Raw genomic sequence first — 9,409 nt, forward strand, 5'->3', positions numbered from 1 at the left:
ATTTTTGTAGTCTTTTGTAGTTTTTTGTTAGATATTAAAAAATAATTTAAAAACTTTCAAAAAAAAAAGAGAACATTAGGGCTGACTATGTAGCCCTTGGAAGGCAACTGAAAGGAATGGGGGCACAGGTGGTATTCTCTTCAATCCTGCTTGTCAGAGGAAGAGAAAAGCACTGGGAACAGAAGATTATGGAGGTGAACCGTTGGCTGTGTTCATGGTGCCAGGAGAAGATATTTGGATTCTGGGACCATGGATTACGCTTTCTTGAAGATAGCCTGCTTGTGTGCGATGGACTCCACTTATCAAAGACAAGGAAGAATGTTTTTGGAAGGGAGGATTTTAAACTGACATTGCAGGGAAATGGAGACAACTGACATAGGAATTTCAGGGAAGGAGGAGAGCAAATAGCAGAGGCCTACCTGGGAAGGCCTGGTCAGAGATTGGTGAGGGGGGATGTTTCAAGGCTTCTGATGCCTATATTTCAATGCCAAAAGCTTGAGCAATAAGAAGGAGGAACTTGCTCTACTAATGCAGATGGAAAGATATGACTTAGTAGGCATTACAGAGATTTGATGGGATGATTCCCATGACTGGAATGTGGTAGTGAATGTGTATGAGTTATTCCAGAAGCACAGGAAGTGTCATAGAGGAGGGGGAGTGGCTCTGTATGTGAGGAAAGGGCTTGATTGTCAGGAAATATTGGAAGAAAAGAGTGACAGCCCAGTGGAAAGTGTCTGGGTGAAGATAAGAGAGGGAAGGACAAGCAGTATTGTAGCTGAGGTCTGCTACAGACCGACTAACCAAGGAGATGAGCTGGATTCTACCCTCCAGCTTAATAGGGTATCCAAGAAACACATCCTTATAGTTATGGGAGATTTCATGTCTAGGGTCACGGAACTTCCTTACCTGCCTGGCGAACAACTTCCTTTCTCAAATAATGGAGAAAGTGATGAAGGGCTCAGTCATATTAGACTTGATATTAAACAACAAGAAAGAGTTGGTTGATGGGGTGAAGGTGGTGGGAACCTTAGGGAGCAGTGCTCAGGCCCTCTTCAAATTCCTTTTGCTGTGGGGTACCAAGGAGTTTATAGCCAAACTCACAGGTTAGATTTTAGCAGGGCAAATTTTAATAAACTTAGAGATATTATGAGAGTTATTCCGTGGACAAGAATGCTGGAAGGAAAAGAAGTGAGGGAAGTGTGGGCTCTCCTAAAAGAAGAACTCTTGCAGGCTCAAGCCATCACCTTCCAGTAAGATGGAAAAGCAGTAGAGGATCTGAGAAGCCAACGTGGATTAACAGAGAGCTCTACGATGAGCTAAGGAGGGGAAAGGAGATGTTCGAGAAGGGGAGGGAAGGAAATGCATCCAAAGAAGAGAATCTAGGGGTAGCTAGGCACTGCAGGGCAGCCATCAGAGAGGACAAAGCTCAGAATGAGCTGAGACTGACCAGAGGGGCTCACCACAACAAAAAGATGTTCTTAAGATACATGAGGAGAAAAACGGAAGGTAAAAGGGTGAATCCCCCATTGCTGAGTGAAAACGAAGAAACTCTGACACAGGACAGAGAGAAGGGAGAAAGGCTCAATGCCTATTTTGCCTCAGTTTTCTCCCTGAAGAACAGGCCCACCTAGAGATGGTAGTAGGCAAAGTACGGCATCAGGGCTGCTGGTTGTCATGGGCAGAGAAGTTGTGGGAAACACCTAGCTGCACTGGATGTGTACAAATCCCCTGGGCCAGATGGGGTGCACTCAAGAGCGCTTAAAGAACTTTCAAAAGAGCTTGCAGACCCTTTGTCAATCATCTTCCAGCCCTCTTGGAGGACAAGTGATGTGCCAGAAGACTGGAGGAGGGCAACTGTTATCTCAATCTTCCAAAATGGAGCGAAAGGAGTACTGTGTGCTGTTCTGGAGACCTCAGTTCAAAAAGGATGTGGACTGGACAATTTGGAACAGATGCAGAGAGGAACAACCAGGATGATCAGGATCTGGAGACCAAGCCCTATGAAGAAAGAATGAGGGACCTGCGAATTTTCAGTTTGCAGAAGAGGAAGTTACATGATTGCTCTCTTAAGTAGTTAAAAGGCTGCCTCTTAGGCGAGGGAAGGGTTCCTGTTGGCAATAGAGGATAGGACTTGCAATACATTGGTTTAAACTACAGGAGGGAAGGTATCACCTGGACATTAGAAAAAACTACTTCATGTTAAGAATAATTCAACAGTAGAATTGGCTGCCGTGGGTGTGTGTGGGGGGGTTCCCCCTCATTAACAGCATTCAAGGAACTGATGAACAAATACTTGCTGGGGACACTGTAGGCTGTTCCTGCATTAGGCAGAGAGTTGGACTAGATGGTCTGTAAGACCCTTTCCAACTCTATGATTCTATAAATGGTTAACAAATGATATGGATTTATTATTAATTATAAGATTATTTGCATGATTGAATGAAATCTAACATAAGACATGAACAGTTCGTGGAAGTTTAGTCTCTGTTTCCAATATGTATGATGAACTATTTTTCTTGTATTAACTTTAACCTAGATTACTTATATTTGCCTTAAAAGAAGCCTCCGTTTCTTTTCTGTCTTTGGTTTATATTTTTTTATTTTGCTGATATATTGGTATGTTATTGTGCTATTGTATTACTGCATTTTATTAGTACTAGTAATAACATTTTGGAAAAAGTGCTTTTCAAAGTGTACACACTTGCAACAAATGAATGTAAACCAAAATCTTGCGGCTTCTCATGCAATCCTACATTTCCATGCTTATGAGACAGCAATTGAAAACACTTTCTAGAGAGTAAACTTCATTGGGCACAGCAGGATTTACTGCTGAGTGTATGGATAGGTTTAGTGTAATAGTTTGAAAAATTTTCATTTTGGGATAGCTGTATCAATCTGTTGCAGCAAAATCAAACAGAAGTCCCGTGGCATCTTAAAAGTTAACCATTTTTATTCGAGTATACATTTCATGGGTTAGAGGCCACTTGCTTCTGAGGAAGTGGGCTCTACTCTACAAATGATAGAAAGGGTATTTTAAACTGTGCAGAGTCAACAAGCTGAATGGCCATAATATTAGATGTTAAAGGTATTATGGGCACAGTTGCAGATCAGGAAATCATTTTGTTTTATTACTTTCTGTGTTTGTAGCAAGCTAATTTGTGTGGCTCTGATCTTGGCCAAATGAGGGTGTCCATTATGCAAAGTGGTTAGGCAAGCAGTGTCAGATGTTAAGTGTTAAGTTTCATGTCCCATTGTCAGACACAAGGGAGCATTACTTCCCTACCCACAGACATGCCATTACTCGACAGCAAGAATGAGAATTTTGTTAATGGAAAGATATTAATAATATTAAGAAATGTCAGAAGAGGAAAACATATCTAGTCCCACAGATTTTTCTGAATGGTTGTAGCTTTGCCAGGTGGAAACCTTGACTGTAAAAGTGGCTATTTAGCTATCAGGAAAAAGTTCAGTGTTGAAATGTTTTCATTATTTAGAAATGCATTCAAAATCAAAGCAATTTTCAGAAATTGAAAGGGTTGTCAACTCTTTCGTAAACCCTGTTCTTGTACCTTTAACAGTAGCACTCTGATACATTGGAGAAAACATGTCTTTCATGACTCTGAGTGGCCCATTCATACACACACAGTTTGTAATAGCTAGGGTTGCCAACTCTGAGTTGGGAACATCCTAGAGATTTAGGAGAACAGCCTCAGGAGAGCAGAGTTTGAGGAGGTGATGGAGCTCATTAGGGGTGTGATACCATAAAGTCCACTCTCAAAGCTTCCATTTTCTTCAGGGGACCAAATAGAAAAAAGGCCAAAGAATAGGGGATATATATGAGTAATGACTAGCAAAGGTCCCCTATAACAAATTTAAACTGTAAATTGGTCTCAACAAGTCCTTTTTAAATTCAAAGTGCAAAGTGTGCAAACATTACATCCAAAACAATTAATTATAATTCATTACTAATGATACAATAACATTTCACGAGTTCACAGACGCGTGTAATCCATCAGCGCCGTCTGGTGTAATTTGGAGCAATAAGAACAAAGTTAATGTCCCGCTGTAAACATAAGCACTAAAGTGCAAGAGGTGCTGTGCAAAAAGCAAAAAACAAAAGCCAAGGCTTCTGTCCGTGCTGTCTACAATTCGACCCTACCTCCGTGCAGCTGCAGCTGCTCAAGGAGGGGGTCGGCATTTGCTCTCCCGCAGGGAGGGAGAGGAGACTTTTCCCGGGCATCCGGGGCTTTGCAGAGTGGGCGGAGCCAGGAGCCGTTTTTTCGGCGGCTCTGCCCACTCTGTTGCAGTCGCTTCCAGAAGCTCGGAGGGAACGGACGTATCCCTCTGCGAGCGGGAGCGGCTGCGTAGGGTGTGGCCGGGTGGCGGCGGAGCTTCCCGGGACAGAGGAGAGCGGCTGCAGCATTGTGCTGCAGCGAAGGCGGCAGCGCAGCAATCCGCTCTTACCGGGGCAGCGGCGGACGGCTGCAGCATCGGGCTGCACGGAGGAGGCGGCGAGTAGCGGCGCGCTCGGAACGAGTGGCCTTCGGGCGTTGGCTGGTGCTACAGGCGTCCCGGACAGGCTGGGCGTCTGCTAGTTTTTCTACAGGGCTGTGGGTTGCCTATCAGCATCGTGTTAAGAGGCTGACTGTGGGCTCCTAACGGGGGGGCTTGAGTTGGGAGTGGGGGGAAATCCACTTGCCTCCTATCAACCCATATTAGCGGCCCACGGGAGGGGTGTTCCTCCCCCCCCCCCACCCCCACCTCGGCCTTCAATCCCCAGTTTAGTGGGACTATTGGGGGCTTGCTGGCATTGGGAGGGGGTGTTGTTCGCATAGCTGTCTGAAGAGACAGTGAGACACAGGACGAAAAGGGTGGGATCTTTCCACTCTCCATTCAGGAGATTGAGTGGCTAGCGGCCATTTTGGGTGCAAGGGTGGTAACTTGTGGCTGCCATTGTGGTATACTGTTAAACTGATTGAGGGAATATGCCTTCCAAGAAAGGGGGTGGCCCTTCTAAGGGCAAGAGGCCTGCTCCTAGGGCCCCAGCCAAGCGGCCTGTCGCTGGGGGATTATCCTCGGATGAGGATACTGAGGTGGTGAGCCAACAGGATATTTTAAGAAGGCTGGCTGCTTTGGAGCAGGGTAAGGGTATTGCTGCTGGGCCTATAGCGGCCAATGAACGTTCCAGGCCAGTTAGGGGGGCATCTAGGGATGCCGTGAATAGACAAATTTTGAGACGCCTTTCTATCCTTGAGGGCTCTGCAGGAGCTGTGGCTGGTGAGTCCAGCGGATCCAGGGTGTCAGCGGCTCAAAGCAGTGGACCTGAGCAGCAGTTGGTGGACCTGGAGCGTGATGAGGCGGTGGATCCTGAGCCGGTGGCATTGGCAGTCGAGCCTACGGATAGTGCCGGTAAGGATGCCACACAACACAACACTTTCCCTTGGCCTTGGGGGCCTTGGGGTCATACTGAGGCTCGGGGGTCTCAGATGCCTGGTGCTGGCGGCTACCCACAGTTTCCAGTGCCTTGGGCATCTGGGACTCAAGGCCAGTGGTTTGGAGCTGGGTCAGGGGTAACAGGTCAACAGCAGGGAGCCCCTTCTCATGCAGCTTGGGGCGGAATGGATGCTAGGTGGGGGCAGCCTCAATCGGGCATTTGGCCTGGCTTACAGGGTGCTCCCTGGGGTTTCTATCCTTCCCCTCTAGCTTATGGTAACGTCCCCTTCAATGCTCTCCCATTTGGCGACACTGCGTTGCCGCTGGGGGATCATTTGACGCAAGCTACGCGTGACAAGATCATCAGGGGCGAGTACGTCGACGTCTTTTCCCTTCTTTTCCGGGAGTTGGAAAAGAAGGACAAAGATGAGTTAGATGATCGGGATAAGGAGAAACTTAAGAGGAGGCGTGTGGATAGGAATTGGCACAATTGGCTTCCGGGCTTCTTAATTTATGCTGGGGTGCTGGTGAGGGCTCAGCCTCATCGGGCGGCTGCCCTCTTTCAATATTTGGACATCGTTTACAAGGGTTATACTGGCTTCTCAGGTGCTGCTTGGATGCAGTATGATGAGGAGTTCAGGATGAGGGCTGCTCTTAACCCCAGCATTCCTTGGGATAGGGTTCACCAGCAACTTTGGTTGTCAGTGATGACTCCATCCAAGCCAAATGTGGGTGACCGCTCGGACAGCGGCCACGTTGTTCAGCGGTCAGCTTCTTCCACGGCATCTCACACCCGCTCGGTTGCGGGGCAGCCGGTTCAACCCCGGCTGTTGTGTTGGGAGTTTGCCTTCAAAGGGGCATGTTCGCGTAAGCCTTGCCGGTTCCGGCATGAATGCCCCTCCTGTGCTGGTTCCCACCCTTACAATTCCTGCCCCAAGGCAAGACAAGGTGGTGCCGGCCGGGGATTTGGGGGCGGAGGAGCCAGCAAGCAGCAGGCTCCTGGAAAAGGGACCCAGCCCAATAAATCTGACGGTCCTTAGAAGGCTTTTGCTGGCTTACCCACGCAGGCAGGATGCTCGTCTCTTGTTGCAAGGTTTTTCTATAGGTTTTAGGATTCCAGTTCAAGGGGATCGTGTGGCTTACATGTGTTCTAATTTGCGTTCTGTGGTGGGTATGGAGGACATAGTGAGAAGTAAGATAGCCGAGGAGTGTGCGGAGGGCCGAGTTTTGGGCCCCTTCGACACCCCCCCGGTTCCCAATCTGAGGGTTTCCCCATTAGGTGTAGTGCCTAAGAAGGCGGCTGGGGAGTTCCGCCTGATTCATCATCTTTCTTTCCCCAGAGGTGCGTCTGTGAACGACGCTATTCCTGAGCATCTTTGCTCGGTTCGCTATACGTCGTTTGATCAGGCGGTCAAGGTTGTTCGCCGCTGTGGTTTGGGGGCGGAGTTGGCAAAATGCGACATTAAGTCTGCCTTTCGCCTTCTCCCAGTGCATCCTGATGACTTTGAGTTGCTGGGGTTTGCTTTTGAGGGGAAGTTTTATATGGATCGGGCCTTACCTATGGGCTGTTCCATTTCTTGCGCAACATTTGAGTGTTTCAGCTCCTTTTTGGAGTGGGAACTACAGCGCAGGGCGCATAGCCGCAACTCCTGTCATTATTTGGATGATTTTTTGTTTGTTGGGGAGGCTGGTACAGGGCAGTGTGCCCGGTTGTTGTCTCTCTTTACACAGCTTTCAGAGGAGCTGGGCGTTCCTTTGGCGGGAGAAAAAACTGAAGGCCCTTCCCAGGTATTAACGTTTTTGGGTATCGAGATTGATACTGTGCAGCAATGTTTCCGTCTCCCCCCTGAAAAGGTCTCTGACCTTAAGATTAGGCTTCAGGAATTTAAGGCCAAGCGTAAGGTGTCATTGGTTGAGATACAGCAATTGGTTGGCCATTTGAACTTCGCATGTAAGGCGGTTTCTCCGGGTAGGGCCTTCTTGCGGCGTCTGTGTGATGCTATGTCGGCCCTCAGGGCGCCGCATCATCACCTTCGGGTTTCTAGGGGGATGCAAGAGGATCTGGACGTGTGGTCTGACTTCCTTGGGGGCTATAATGGGGTCACTTTCTGGAGGGATGACCTGCTTTTAGAAGCAGACCTCCAGGTCACGTCTGACGCTTCAGGCTCTACTGGTTTTGGGGTATATTTCCGCAGGCATTGGTGTGCGGCGGAGTGGCCGCCTGAATGGCACACGGTGGGTCTGGATAAGGACTTGACGTTTTTAGAATTTTTCCCCATTCTCGTGGCTGTACACCTCTGGGGGGGGGAGTTGGCCAACCATGTTGTCCACTTTTGGTGTGACAACATGGCTGTGGTGCAGGTGGTTAATTCCTTATCCTCAAAATCCGAGCGGGTTATGAGGCTGGTCCGTGCCTTCACATTGCTGTGTCTCAAGCTGAATATCTTGTTTAAAGCTAAACATGTCCCCGGGGTGAGCAACGGTGTGGCAGACGCTTTGTCTCGCCAACAGATGGCGCGTTTCTGGCAGCTTGCTCCGGAGGCGGACCAGGTACCTGCACAGATGCCCTTGGAACTATGGCTCCTTGGGAAGCCGAAGCCTTCAGGGCCATAAGTCTTGCGGTGGCTCCTAGCACGCGCCGGAGCTACGACAGAGCGGTAGGGCAATTTATGGGGTTTAGGAACACGGAGGGCCTGCAGCAAACTTGGCCCATCCCGGTTGACCATGTGATACGTTTTTGTGTTTATCAGAAAGAGCGCGGACTGGCGGTTAAGTCCATAAGGGGCCAGTTATCTGCGCTTGCCTTTATGAGCAAGGCTCGGGGGTTCTCGGAGGCCACAGGGGACTTTCGAGTTCGGAAAATGTTAGAGGGTTGGTCGCGTGAGGTTGGTCCTCGCGTCGATTCCAGGGAACCTATGTCACCTTCAGTCTTGAAAGGACTGATCTCTACTTGGGGTACTGTGTGCAGCTCTGAATTTGAGGTCCGGTTATTTCATGCGGCGGCCCTTACGGCCTTTTTTGGGGCTTTACGTATTAGTGAATTGGTGTCTCGGTCTAAGACTGATGGGTCTGATCGGGCTATCAAGGTAGGGGATGTTGAGTTTGTAGATGGTGGGGTTTCCATTTTACTCAGGAAATCCAAGACTGATCAGAAGCAGAGGGGTATTTCCCTTACATTGGGATCCTGTGCTGACCGGGATTTGTGCCCAGTACGTGCTCTGCGGAGATATATACGAGTCAGGAAATCAGAGCCTGGAGTTTTATTTTGCCATGAGGACGGGTCGCCCTTGACACGTTATCAATTCTGGACAATTACGCAGAGAGCGTTGGCCAAATTAGGGTTGCTGGGGGTTAAGTTTGGTACCCATTCGTTTAGAATTGGGGCGGCATCCACTGCAGCTGCAATGGGGTATTCGCCACGGGCTATTCAGGGGGTAGGCAGGTGGAAATCTGCGGCTTATAGGTCCTATGTTCGCCCTTTACCACAGTTTTAAGAGTTTACTAATTGATGTTTTCCTAGGTGCTGTGTCTCGCCGGGTGAAACGACGGATTTTGATCTGCGGGCACAGCATGGTTTTTTGGGCTGCCCACCAGGCCAGGAGGTCTGCTGTTGGGTCCCAGTTGGGTCTCAGTGAGTGGGCTTCAGTTGAATGGTTGGGCCGACGAGGCATGCGTTGGCCTGGTTTGTTGCCATTGTTATTTGACCAGCGTAAGGGACCAATACCGCATATATTGGTTATTCATCTGGGGGGGAATGACCTTGGGTTCATTCACGGTAGGGCTCTATCCATGCAGGCCAAGTGGGACATGCAGGATATTTTGATACGATGGCCTGGGACCCTTATAATGTGGTCAGCTATGTTGCCTCGCAAGGTGTGGCGTGAGGCAAGGGACAGGCAAGCCATTGAAAGGGCCAGGATGAAGGCCAACAGGGCCATTCAGAAGGCCCTTGGGGACGGCTTAGGGGTGTATCTAC

This window comes from Eublepharis macularius, chromosome 2 (assembly GCF_028583425.1).
Source record: "Eublepharis macularius isolate TG4126 chromosome 2, MPM_Emac_v1.0, whole genome shotgun sequence".
Lineage (NCBI taxonomy): Eukaryota > Metazoa > Chordata > Lepidosauria > Squamata > Eublepharidae > Eublepharis > Eublepharis macularius.